The 15,200-nt window shown below is 38.2% G+C and overlaps 1 protein-coding gene across 1 annotated transcript in view; it reads left to right on the forward strand.

Annotated features, from left to right (window-relative positions):
• The first annotated feature begins 4,045 nt into the window (after positions 1-4,045).
• Positions 4,046-15,200, forward strand: part of LOC122808676 (asialoglycoprotein receptor 1-like) — a 453,754-nt gene continuing 442,599 nt past the window's right edge. The window contains exon 1 of the mRNA XM_044079654.1: positions 4,046-4,134. The gene's annotated coding sequence lies outside the window, so the exon portion shown is untranslated. The remainder of the gene's footprint in view (positions 4,135-15,200) is intronic.

The raw sequence follows: 15,200 nt of genomic DNA on the forward strand, positions 1-15,200 counted from the left end.
AATTAGTCATGTGCTCTCCCTCAGAACTGCAGCAAGCTATTTATGCTGCCGAGCAATTCAGAGAATAGTTTAGCTATGTAATTTTACAGACACACCTGGTTGCACATGTTATTGAACACTGCCAAAGGTCTGTGTTCACCCATCCTGGTAGAGTTAAGTGCCAAGTTGTTTAGTGGTCAGGTAGTGTGGATATGAGTATGTGATGGACTAGATGAGTGGGTGGATGCATGTGAGAGTGTGTCTGCCTGGGAGGCTGCAGTGGGGGGGGGGGGGCAGTGAAGGGGTATGTAAGGTGTGTGTGTGGGGGAGGAGTGAATGTATAACTGTATCCATGAGTGCAATCTGATGGGAAAGGGGCTTGGGGGCTTGTGTGTGTGTGTGTGTGTGTGTGTGTGTGTGTGTGTGTGTGTGTGTGTGTGTGTGTGTGTGTGTGTGTGTGTGTGTGAGGGGGTGTGTGAGGGTATATATGTGTGTGTGGTGGGAGGGGGAGTTAGGGGTGATATCACACCTCCACACTTTCCTAGATGAATGAGAAAAACCTGCAATATTGGGTCAGGGGGTACAAGCCTCTAGGAATTACACTTTCATTGTGTAGCTTAATGGCACTTACATTTAACATAGTTCATGGGAAATGCTAGACACCAAGGACATCATTTTAACAGAATGCCTTAACGGTACCTAAGAACACAGACAATGTTGGTCAGGTGGAACACTAGACAACATGAATACTCTAAACAGCAACCCTTAAAGGCACAAAAAAGAATTCAAACCCTGCCCCCTCCCACCCATAGAGGATATTAGTCCTCTGCACCACAACCCGACACCAAGGATAACTTGGAAATAAGAGCTTAAATATAAATAAATAAATAACAAAGAAGGGAGTTGGGAAGTCTTTGAACATTCTGCCCTTGACTCAGCAAACAATAGCATTAACCCACTACATTAACTGGCAAGTTTTGTATAGCAATGTTTTTAATGCTATAATGAGGGTTTTAGGAATTATTCAAGGCCGTCAACAGGGAGACAGGGACACAACAGACATAAGTATACTTCTCAGCCTCGTAGCGCAATTCATCTTGACAAAGCCAAATTTAAAGGTGCAACAACGATACACATTCATGGCTGGATTTTAATTATTCCTATTATACACTTAGAAACTTGCTATAATAACAGCATTTGCATTAGCATGCATTTACTGAAGGATATAACGTCTGAAACTCTTAATGTCTGACATTACTGACAGAATGCAATTACACATGATTCAAAAGACAGTGAAAACATAATAGGAGGCATCAAGGATGCTGTCAACTGAGAGACGTAATGAGTCCATTACGTGTGTGTTTTGACGTGTGTATTGTGTGCTACAATTGCTCTTGCCATGACTTGGACAGTTATGCAATGGTTCAAATTCTCACAGACATTCGTACAATTAGAGAGACTATGTAAAAGGAACCAATGAGTCAAGTAAAAACAGTGTTTGGACTCACAGAGGGATTCCTAGTGGGAGAGGGTGTGCATTACAGTTCAGCTCTGAGCCCAGGGATATTCATATCAGTGTTGGACTACATTAGTGAAAGAGTGGGGGAGGGAGGTCAACAAACTTGTTGTATTCAGATATTGTGCCATCACAGGCAGACTCTCGACAAGAACTTCAGCAAAGATAGAGGAATGGAATGTAAAACACACATGAGATGAAACTTATACAGATAATACAATTGTAATGGCAGAAAATGGGTTAAATCAGAAGAAGCTGAGAACTAAGATAGAAGGTAAAATAGAGGAACAAGTTAGCAGGTTCAAGTACCTGAGATGGGTGGCTGAAGAGAAGGGAAGTCTGAATGACAAGGTGAAAGCTAGAATTAGAAGGGCTGCAGCCAACTGATGCAGAGTGTCAGGAATAGAATATGACAGAAAAATATCAAAGAAGTTGAAAAGTAAGGTATACAAAGCAGTGGTGCAACCAGTACTATTGTGTGGTACAGAAATGTGGGCAGTGAAAGCAGTGTAGGTCTGGAAGCTAGAGGTGATGCCGTTGAGGTTTCCAGATATGGGTGGTAGGATGCACACTGTATGGGAGGTAGCATGCACACTGTATGGGAGGTAGGATGCATACTGTATGGGAGGAAGGATGCATACTGTATGGGTGGTAGGATGCACACTGTATGGGTGGTAGGATGCACACTGTATGGGTGGTAGGATGCACACTGTATGGGAGGTAGGATGCATACTGTATGGGAGGAAGGATGCATACTGTATGGGTGGTAGGATGCACACTGTATGGGAGGTAGGATGCACACTGTATGGGTGGTAGGATGTACACTGTATGGGAGGTAGGATGCACACTGTATGGGTGGTAGGATGCACACTGTATGGGTGGTAGGATACACACTGTATGGGTGGTAGGATGCACACTTTGGGACAGACGAAGAAATGAGAACTTCAGAACAGAAGCCCAAGTAGCTCCAATTGTAGTGAAGGTCAAATAAAATGATCTTTTGGGCACGTGCAGTAATGCAGAAGACAATCTGGTAAAGAAGATTTGAGACAGAAAGGATGGAAGGAAGGAAGCAAGAGAAAACAAATGTCCAGCAAAGAGAGGCGTAGATTGTGTGAGAAAAGAAATGTAACAGTCAGGCATGACTACTGAAGGGGGTACGAGAGTGGCTCTGACTGAATCCAGAGAGATGGCAACACCCCAACCACATCTCGAAAATGGGAAAAAGGGGTTTGATGATTATGATGAGGATAACTGTATATTGTAGACCGAATGAGTCAGGATGCCTGTGCTAACATGATGCATAGGCTGCTAGTCTTAACAACCTCAGTAACGTGCTAATCTGAACTCACTGTAGTTAATAGCAATTCAGAGACACGTAAATTAGCTGATAATGAGGTCCTTCCTCATTGTGGCTAATGTGTTTCTGAATAACAAACATTTGCCTTGGAAAAACAGGAGCCTTTTTACTGTAGCCCTACTATGAGGGCTGGGGACTCTTTTAGAATCTCAGAAATTTTCTCCAGTTTTACTGAAAATGTGGGTATTTATCGCAGAAGATGCAGTTCCTCACAGATATGTTACTGCTAGTTTTAGAAAAAGAAGGATGTTATTGAAACTCTCCCAAACAGGACTACACATTTGCATTTTAACTTTCTGTACCTTAAGTTAGATAGATACATTTCTAGTTCAGACACTGAACATTTCTTCATACTGGTGGAATCATATTTTTCCCAGACAATATTTTTCTGAATCCTCCATCATAAAGATAATAGCTTTTACATTTTGTGTGTGTATTGGTATATGTGCAGAGTGTATGTGTGTGTCTGTCTTGTGTAGTGGTGCTATTAAGGAAAGGGGGTTTATTACCTTAATCTTTAGGGTTGCACACAGGCTTTCAGGACTACAATAATCATATGATTGGGGGATGGTTTAATAAGATTATGATGCCTACCATTAGTCTGTTATAAACTTTAAAATACTTCGTACAGTGAAACTGAGAAGTGGGACTATGTAATAAGTGAAAAGGCTCAGTTTTGCACATCCTCCTAATGTAATCTGATAACCTGACCAAGTTAGAACAGTATCAGAGGTATTCTAACCACTGACAAATAACAAATAGGAAAACTGAGCAGTTTTCCTGGCTAGTGTTAGTGCTTCTCCTTTGCAGTTTCCTGTTCTATTGTGCAAAAAGCTATGGTTTGAGAGGGTGACATATGCTCATATTACATGTCTTTTACCAGGATTCAGTTGGAGTTAATATCTTTGGATAACTCTGAGTTAGCCATGTGTCATTTTGAGAGCAGTTATTGTTAATGCTAAACACGTCCATGTATACACTACTTAGATTTGTACTGTTACATGAATTCTGGCTGGCTTAGGTCTGGAGAGCTTGAGTTCAGTTGGATTGGACTGCTCATTACTCATTGCTATTGTACAAGTTGCTAATGTTAATATTTGTCCAAAAGCTTTAAGGACTGCTGACTTTGAACTTGTGTGGACAGTAACCTTTATGCGGGTGGAGAATATATTTGTATTAGTGTTCAGCAAAAGCTGCATTAAGTAGATCTATGTACTGTTGTGACCAAAAAGGAGGTTCTGTTGGGGCACAGGTATCATTATCACCTCTATGAGTAGGGGTAAGTATTGCTGCCAAATGAATGCATGGACAGTGAGTTCTAAATATATATAGCATGACTTGATAACTGAAAAGTGAGAGAGAGTGTAGATGTTTTGTTTAAAAATAAAAGTGGTTTAGTGTTAGTGTACAAAACTGCATGGTACAAATGTAAAAGAAATGATGGAAATAGAAAGGACTTGTAGCAATGAAGCAAGTAGAATGGAATAGTCATAAAGAATATGAAGATTTAAAACAGTAACATATAGCTATAACAGGGGATAATGTAACAGAGCAGCAAGAAATTCAGGGAAGAACGGAAAAAAGTAACAAAACATTCAGTAAGAACTGAAAAAAAAACAGCCACACTAGAGTTTACACTGTGTGATGCCTTAAATCTCCTGTAATAGAGGCACATAGGATATATGCAAATGATTCCTTAAGGACATCAAGATGGCTTCTGAATGCTCAATTTTTTTTAAGTTTTTATTGTTACATTCAGACCAATACACACACACACACACACACACACACACACACACACACACACACACACACACACACACACACACACACACACACAGACATGCACACACACATTACAACACACACACACACACACACACACACACACACACACACACACACACACACACACACACACACACACACACACACACACACACACACACACACACACACACACACACACACACACACACATGTTACAACACACACACACACACACACACACACACACACACACACACACACACACATTACAATACACACACATACACAGATTACAACACACACACATGTTACAACACACACACACACACATACACACACACACACACACACACACACACACACACACACACACACACACACACACACACACACACACACACACACACCCACACATATTACAATACACACACATACACAAATTACAACACACACACACGTTACAACACACACACACATACACACACACACACTCACACACATTACAACACACACAGACACACACACACGTTACAACACTAACACAGACACACATATTACAACAAACACACATTACAACACACACACACACGCACACACGCACACACATACACACACTTTACAACATACACACACACGTTACAACACACAGACACACATGTCCACACACACACACACACACACACACACACACACACACACACACACACACACACACACACACATGGACATACATATATATATATATGAGTGTTTTTTTTTGGGATACAGATTGTTCCCCAAAATGACCATCAGCTGCCACTAAGCCTTAACCTTGTCTGCAGGGTCTACCAAGCCTCCCATTACTCCCCTGGACTATCTCCCAACCATGTTTAGGGCTGACAAGGAGACCAAGAAAAGACACCTAGACAGTATCATATTGCTGCTGAGGGGATATTTTTTCTTTAATTTTCCATTGTTGCCACATATTGGTAATGATCCAATGAAGGGAACTCTAATGCACATCAGTGCTGCAGGCCTGTCACTTCTACAAGTGGTGTGCCATCAGCTGGACTTCCCACCCACCCTCAGGTAGCACTCATGCTATTATTCTCTCATCTTCAGTAATGTGTACTGGGCATGCACACCTCCTACATTTCTGCCTGGTGGGCACACCCATCCTTCCTGCCTGTGCCATTAAGTGCCCATGCTAATATTTAAACTCTTGTCTCCTGGGTCATTTTCAAGGTATAATCTCTCTATGCCACTTGTGTGGGGTAATAGTGAATAATATTGATAATTAGGTATGTTACTGCATTATGGTTGGAGCTATAAATTGTATTACTATTTCATAGTATGTGAAATATTCCTAAATTAACATTTCTGCAGCACTTGTTGTTTAGGCTAACTGCTACATGATTGCTAGTTCAGCATTTAATAGTCTCTTTGTCTGTAATGAGACCTATATATTAATGTAACAAAGAAACTTAGCACAAGCTGTAGCATAACAATACAAGTAAGTGATTGTTAGATTAAATCTTGCTACGGTTGTTTATGCCATGCATGAGACCCAAGTATAATTATCTAAATGCACAAGTGGAGCGTAATACTCATGCACTTTATAAACACTTCTGAGTCAACTGGAGTTCATTTGTGATGCTAGTCAAACAGTTGTGTATGGTACTGTATATGATGGGAGTGGGTCACTAGGTGTAGTATTCAGTTAAAAAACTAAACCATGAGGGTTAACTAAATTGATGTAAGCATCAGCTGGTTAGAATGAATATATTTAGATACAGTAAATAATGAATTGTATGTATTCAGTTTAGTTTTGGAAGGTGTGGGCTATCATTTTAAATGGGATGGAGTTATGTGATTAAAGGGAGCAAGTTTTCAATAATAGATAAATAATTGGTAAAGGGTAGGGAGCAGCAAACTGAGGCAATCTCTTTCTCAGTAGGACTCATTCAATTTGTACATAGCAGATAACCATGAATTAGAAGAAGGTTGTCTGTAAGCAAAAGATGTCTATAGAAACCAATAAGTAAAATATCTGAATAATTGAAATGTCTATATAACTAAACTCACTACAAATGTGAGGCTGTTCAGGGGTATAATGCAACGTGGCAGAATTAAACATAGCCATCTGTGGCAATAAAGAGCTACATGATGTGCTTTACTTTGCAATTAACGTATTATATCAGGGACAGACATGTAGCATGAAACAAAACACCAAGAGTGTCCAAAAGTGGTTAAATATATTGTATATAATATGTTAATATTGATAATATTATAAATTAATAATAAAATATTATATTAATATTATAATTAAGCAATAACGAAATACATCATGTGGTATATTGAAGATTTACCCATGGTTAGCATGGTTTAATCACGAGTGTGTAAATTTCAATATACCACAACCACAGAGCCAGTTATTGCTATTATATAATGATATTATTTAAAAAAAAATACTTTTCTTAAATAATGTCTTTGTATAACAGCGCATTACTGTTCTTCCGCTGGTTGTGGTGCACTGCTTCCTTGTGTTGATGTACTGCGCATGCGTATGGGACATGCTTTCCCACGTATACCCAGTACATCAATGCTTTGAAATGGAAGCAATGGAGAAACAAAAGTCTCTGTTGCTCCGTTTTTGTTTTCTTTTATTTTTAATTAAAAAAAAAAAACTTTAGGGCAGTTTAGGGGTAGGAGAGAGACAGCATGGAAGAAATACAAGCGATATCAAGTATGTGTGTTTAATTTTAAATAATGTACCTGATTTCCCTAGTATTTTGTCCAAGCTGCCTCTTTGGTAAGTCCAGAGTCGGGGCTAAAGATTTTATTTTTATTTTTTAAGAAATAAAAATAGTAATGTAAAGAAAACGAACACTGGCCGGTGAAACTGCAAGTGCAATCCAAAATACATTTCCACAAAAATAAATCAAGTACTTAAAATAAGCAAAATGTTACTGTGTTGCCACAGGAATATGCATGTGTGCCCTCCCTCTAAAAATAAATTTCAGCTTTTCATTTTAATTTTTAGAGGGAGGGCACACATGTATGTTCCTGTGGCAACACAGTAACATTTGCTTATTTTAAGTACATGATTTATTTTTGTGGAAATGTATTTTGGATTGCACTTTATTTTAATTTTGAGATGGGGGCTGATGGGCTATATGCAATATGTAAATAAAGAAGTATGGTTTTAATGCATTTTATAAGGTGAAATTTAACTATGTATAATAACTAAAACAACAGTGATTTTTAGGTGCATTTTGCTTTAATGACATGTGACTTAGCCTGGCTATAATAGGAAGTGATTTATGAATAATTCCTGTTTTAATCTGAAGAAGCCAAGTGTAACAACAGACGAAAGCGCTAATTAAACTTTGTATCTAGTTTTACCAGCCAGTGTTCATTTTATTTACATTACTGGTTTTATCTGTGGTTGTTGGCTAAGAAATAAAAATAAAATTTAAACAATATACCAAAGGAAAGAAGTCCGGGTGACCGGACCTTTTTCTGTTGGTATATTGTGGGATTTACAATGGGCACACTGGTTAGGCTGGCCAATCAGCATGCACGTTTTCAAATATTAATGGCAAGTCTTTGTATAATATAATATTAATAATATACGTTAAAAGTATATATAATAATAGTAATGACATATTATATGTTATATAAATATTATATTATATTATTCTATACATTTCCTCTGGGTACTCCTGTTTCCTCCCACATTTCAAAGAAGTGCATCTGTAGCATTTCTCCAGAGACCTCATCTGAAAATAGGCTCTGTCCTATTCGGGCATTACCTGTCAACAAATGTTAAATCAGTCAATCAATCAACCAATCAATCAATCAATTGATTAATCAATAAATAAAACCCTTTTATCAACACAGAGGGCATATACAGTACAAGGTAAGAAACAAATAAGTTCACTCTAAGGGGTGTACCTTAAAAGTTTAGTATTACCAGTAGCAGCTGTAAGACAAATATAGCAGTGGAGAGGGGAGTCCAGGCATGCCTCTCAACCTCTTAGTATAAAAAATCTGGACAAAGGCCCTATAATAGGGACAGATTTGAAATATTACAATTATAAATTAGAAAATTGCTACAGGACTTGTGCTACTGTGCATTTTCTGAAATATATGAAGTCTGAAACTCAAATTTATGTCATTATTTAATGAATTTAATCCTCAGTTATTTGCCAAAAAACATAGATTTTACAAAGAACAGTCAAAAAATATGAAACACAAATCTGGACATTCTGTGAAAATCTGAACATTTGAGAGGTATGAGTCCAGAGAATCAAAGAGGAGAGCATTCAGCAATCTAGAATATTCTGGTCCTGTATACAGTTCATCCAGCAGCCTATGCAATCTACGTCATCAATACTACTGTGTGTCCTGCAGAAACTAGCTCTGTGAAATGACTGAGCCTTTATTCATTTACTAAATGTACAGTTTTTTTTGGATGCACTCAGAATGTGTGTGAGCAACATGCTTCTATATTGGGCTACAGATATCTGAGAACAGAATTAAGTGAAGTAATCCTTCAAAATGGCTAGAATTGTCATGATAGTTAAATATTCACACTTGCAACAGTAAGCCTTAAATAGTTCTGATATTCTTAGTGACTTTTGCTGAAGTTTTACTGTTTATTATGCTAGCAGAAAAGTCAGTTAACAGCTTGGTGGCACAGTCCTCAGACATGACCTATGACAAATACTCGCCCAAGTATCTTTAGCAGCCCTCATTTTTTTTATTTAACAAGTATCCTTCCACACTGAGATATGCCAGTGATCAGCAAAAATTTTAACTTGTAGAGTTCGTTAATCACTGACCAGCAGCAAACAGAGCTGAAAGATCACAAAGATTAATTTAGAACCCACCCTGAGCAGCTTACACAGCTATAGCAACTTACCCAAAAATGGAAGTGACTGTAGGATTTAAAGAATAGCAGCCACCGTAACAACTCTGGAGCTCTTGATTTCCAAAGGAAAGCAAGGTTGCAATCCCATCCAGTTCACTGTAAGGGAGCTGGTGAATATTCTGTACCTCATCATCCCACCTGTCACAAGACAGGACCATTGCGTAGTATCTAAGGCAAGAACATCTAAACTTCCAGTACAATTTAGTATGAAGACAGACTTTAATAATTTCCTATTTATATAGTTTGATTACTCATTTTTTTTTTTCGTTTTATAGCTTGTACAGTACTAATATATTGTGTGCCCAGTTAATGGCACCTGCAAATAAGAATACCTTTGTATGTCAGCCTCCAAATATTTCTGATAATAAAAATGGACCAACAGCCATTAGATCTGCTGTCAGTCTTACTAAGTCAAACATAATATTCATATCTTGGAATGTGATGGTATCACACCAGTTCGCATTAAATGATTTGAAAGGAATATTATAGATGAGCAGATATGGAGGTTGAAACCCAGATCAAAATTATACAGTTACAATGTGTTAATAGCAAATGCAAAGACCAGCAGATCAGCCATCCATTAAAATAATGTAAAAGAGAATGTGAAGCCTCCTCTCCAAGTTATTCAGTCTGCTTTATAAGGCAGACAGTTGAAGAACTCCACATTGGACTGAGAGCATTTTTTCCATAAGTTCCTATCACACAGAGTAAAGGAAATGTGAATATAGATAATCATATGACTCTTGTGATGTTTCACAACATTCTTCTATATTACTCAGACCATGAACTCCTTTAACACAAACCTTTATCATATGAAAAAACAAAGCTTTGCTTACTACTGAGTCAAATTAACCTTCCTAAAGTTATCCCAGTGGATTTAGAATCACTGAATCATACCCATGTTTCAGCTATTTTTTGATGGAATTTAATGTCTTCCAGCTGGGAAAGCATTTGGATCAGGCAGCATCTGAGCAGAGTTTTTTAAGCATTTCATAAAATACCTATCCTCATCTCTTTGTGTATCTCTTTTGATAGGCATTGGAAATGGGGCATTTTCCTCATCATTTTGTCTTACCTTTCATACTTAACTTCAAAAGATGATGTAGGTCAAATACAGACCCATCTCTAATTCAGACAGAAACTAAACAATTTTGCTAAATTTCATGCAGAACAATTTGAGCATCTGTTAACCAAATATATTTGTTCTATGCATCCAGGTTTAGTCAAGGGATGTTAAGGAGGACTTGCCAATATATAATTACAGTTTAATCTGTCACAGTTATATAAGATAGAAAGACAGCAATGAAATTTGCCTAGATCTGCAAAAGGCATCTGGTTCTTTGTCATGTACATTTTACTGGAACATTTTACATGGGGATGGTATTCCTAGGGTCTATATTACAAGATCGAATGCTTAGGTGATCGAACTCCTAAACATCGAACTTGTAATATCAAAATCAAAAAACAGCGAATGGCCGATTTAACACAGGGAATGATTTCCCTTGGCCGTTCACTGGATTTTGCTGTTTTGTCTACTATAGAGTGATCTCGGAGTTTGGTGTATTTAGTTATGGGATGTGGGGGGAAAAGCCCCCCACTTCAGGGGGTGAAGGGGGTGAAGCCCCCCACTTAGTTTGGGTGTAAAGCTTTTTTTTTTCTCGTGTCCGACCGATGTGTTTTCCTGCACTGTTCGATGTTTTTGGGTTCGATATTACAAGTTTGATGTTTAGGTGTTCAGTCACCTAAGCATTCAATCTTATAATATAGACATGTATTCCTAAACCTTTTATTAACATGAGATAACTCCTGTATGGAATGGCATGAAATAGGTGATGAGTAATGACTTTATCTCTCCCCAAATTTTTGATTAGTTAGAAGCATACATCAAGGCAATCTACCCCTTACGTTCCCCTCCTTTGTTTGCTCAAGCCATAGAAACTCTAGCAGTCTATCTTAGGTAAAACTGAGGGGCATTAAGTGCAAAAATCACACCCAAGCATTTTAACACATAAGTATGGTTTGCAGATGACGGAGCAATATGATTGTGACAGCTCATAATTTTTATATCTATTTATTATATTTTCCAAAACATTTTACATTACAACTACAATTCAACAAGTGATTACTTTGTGAATATTGTGTATACTACTGGTTTCCCTTGTTCTTTTATACAAAATATATACTCACTTTCAGCATACTGCACTGACCCCCCCATCCTTCTGTCTATTCAATTATATCTTCCAATCTCTATGTCATATCTGCTATCAACTAGTTTTATGTGCCTCATATATATATGGCATACCTAGCAATGACTTGGACCCATTGTTCAATCTTCTTGAATCCCTAGTTTCTCATATTAAGCTCCCCTCTTAACTTCCTCATTGCTGTTGTATTGTTTATCATTTTACCAAATTTCTGATTTTCTTAATCCTTTTACAATGTCTTGTTACATGACGTTTTACATCCACTGCAATGACTGGCATCCATGATCTTATGTTCTCCTCTGCTGGCTCCTGCCCTTTCTCTAACCGAAGTGAACAAAAGTCTGATCTATCTACCAGTTTGATTTTCCTTATTTGGTTCCGTTCCTTCACCACTTCATACCATGTGTTTTTTACCCATTCGGATTTTGAAAATGTACTATCCCTGACCCTGTTTCTTCACATCTGCAGCACTTCACACCCCCTTGCTCTTTCCCTATCCTGTACAATGCTGAGGTTTTATGTCATCTAGTCATGACTCTTAGCCTATGATACCACACACTTGTGTAAAGTTTCAGTTTTTGCTGCCATTTGCAGAGCTTCTTCCTATTCTCTGTTGACCGTTCCTACTTTTCACTTTCATTTCGATTTTACTTATTTCCTCTGACTCATCTTCCTTTCTGTCTCTCTCTCCCACATCTTTGTAAATTATGCCTTCTCTTCCTTTTCCTTTTTATCCCTCACATTTCCTGGCCAAGCAACATCTCTTACTTCTCACTGCATTCTTTTTTTGGTCTTTCTCTTTAACTAATACCCCTTCCTTACAATCCTTACCTTCCTACCACCAATGACCTCTGTGAAACCTTATGTCTCCATCTTCATTCTGGATCATTATCTGACATAATGTTGCTGTCTCTTTGATCCTCATTTTTTCTGCTAGTCTGTCCCACTCCCCTCCTTCCAATTATTCTCTTTCGCGTATTTATCACTCTAGGCCCCTTTTCCACCTCACTCTTTCAGTTATTCTTCTTTCTCCGTGATGTCTTCTGGCAGTTGATTTACTCTGTCTTTTAGATGCCTCTTCCTTTCCTTCATTGTTCATCAATGCCTTTTTCCTGTCTTTTCTTCAGACTCCTTAACTACTTGTGGTGGGTGTTGTATGCTAATGCACATCTTGCTATGCACAGCGCTCTGTAACCCATCCTTTCCTTCTGATCTGTAATCTCCTTTCTGCTATCTGAATCTGCTTCCCTCTGCAAACCTCCCTACAGCAAACATTTTTCAACTCTCTGACACATTTCTTTTCTAGTATTACTATATGCCTTGATATACAAAAATCGTGAGACTGATTATCAACTTTAGCATGTTTGTTCTATCTGTGAGTGTGTCTATCGTACATCTTATTATTTTTATTCCTTTGTCTTTTACACTAAGATCCAGGCCTGCAGTCTCAGGTACTTGGCTCCAAGTTTGCGTTTTATGCCTCCTAGAATATCCCTATATTTATTCAGTCCACAGCAATCCATACTATTTATCTACATTCAGACCTTCTTCCATTTTAAAAGTGTCTGCAGAGTTTAGTATTACCACACCCCTCCTTAATGTCCTCTGCCAGCATGCTGGATGATTGTGTATGTGTGTGTGTGTGTGTGTGTGCGCACGCATGCACGTGTGTGTATGTGCGCGCGCATGTGTGTGTGTGTGTGTGTGTGTGTGTGTGTGTATGTGTGTGTGTGTGTGTGTGTGTGTGTGTGTGTGTGTGTGTGTGTGTGTGTATCTCTCTAGAAACATAGATATATGGATTTACTTAAATTGATTAAATGACGAAACAAATTGATCAACATTATGTACAATGAAACATTATTATTCATGAGAATTAATCTCCTCTCATTCAAAACTTAAACACACACACACACACACACACACACACACACACACACACACACACACGCACACACACACACACACACAATGAAAGCATTATTTTTTTGCAGGGGACCAAGCCCCCCTTCAACCCCCATATGGTGGCTGCATCCCAGGACTCCCTGATAATTTTATATTCTAACTCTGAGATTCCGCAATCCCCAGAGAAAAGGGAATATTCCCATAACCAGGGAACATTGATCTTGCATGCCTATCGAGCATCTGTTTAGTCGGCCAAACTATGTCAATTAAAGTGGTGTCAACCAAAGTACTGTTCTACAATGTTAATGGAACCCATATAGATAGATAAACAGACAGATAGATATACATATAGATATACATATACATATTGATATAGATACGCAGAGACACAACACACACACACACACACACACACACACACACACACACACACACACACACACACACACACACACACACACACACACACACACACACACACACACACACACACACACACACACACACACACACACACACACACACACACCATCTGGCAGTTAGAATAGAGGATTAAAGTTAAAATTAACGGTTCACTGCAGTCCATAATTTGATTCCATCAGCTGTGATTTGCCTGTTGTATGATTTTGAGTAAGTCAGCTAAATCAGGTAGTGCTCTGGGGTATGTGCGAAGCTATTAAGCTGCTCAATCGTTTCCAAGACATCCTGCTTAGCAACTACCTATTAACGTAAGTGTGGAGATGGTAGATATCTCTGTCTTGTCCCTTCTAACTGGTACTCACCATCAGAGGTTCATGTTCACATGGTTTCCAGTTCTGGTGCTTCCTTTAAGTACTTTTACACATCCTATAAACTATATTAGATGACTATCTCATCAAAGACACTCCAGTTAAATTTACATTTTACTTAGTCAAGAGATTTCCTAGCTAATTCAGCTGTCAGTAGTTCATCAGTCTTAAGACTTTCATCCAGCTTTCCACTGACATTTACTCTTCTAGACATCCAAGGTGGACTTTTTCAGTTAACCTGGACACTATCTCTTTTTTTCTAGTAGCTGGCATTCTGTTAGCATTTTGACATCTTCATTTAAGATGGCAATTGTTCGTTATAAGTCAGGATCTTTATTTCCCTGCCATTTTTTGATAACAGGATAACTTTTGCCTTCATTATTGAGGTGGTGAATTTTTCCTGTTCATCACATCTACTGAGGATCCATACAAGGTGGTCCTTTATTTCTCTGCAAACTATCCTGTAACATTCTGAAGGCAGCCCATTCAGACCAACCACTTTCCTCCTTTATAAGTTTCCTGTTTTCTTCTGTAATTCTTCCAAAATTATTATTTTTTTTTATTTAGGGCCTCATTTTCCTCTGATTTTAGTCTCTTTCAAGACTATCTGCACCTATTTATTCATTTATTTAAATTTGTTAATTGGAGGAAATGAATTGATCTACGGGCCCTTTTCAGTCATTTCCAGTCCAACAGGTATGCACAAGAGTGAAAACATAGAATAACACAAAATACATGAATTATACGCTGCAAAACTTATAAAAGT

The sequence above is a fragment of the Protopterus annectens genome, chromosome 8.part0 (assembly GCF_019279795.1).
Source record: "Protopterus annectens isolate FY-2018-M chromosome 8.part0, PAN1.0, whole genome shotgun sequence".
In the NCBI taxonomy this organism is placed as follows: Eukaryota; Metazoa; Chordata; order Ceratodontiformes; family Protopteridae; genus Protopterus; species Protopterus annectens.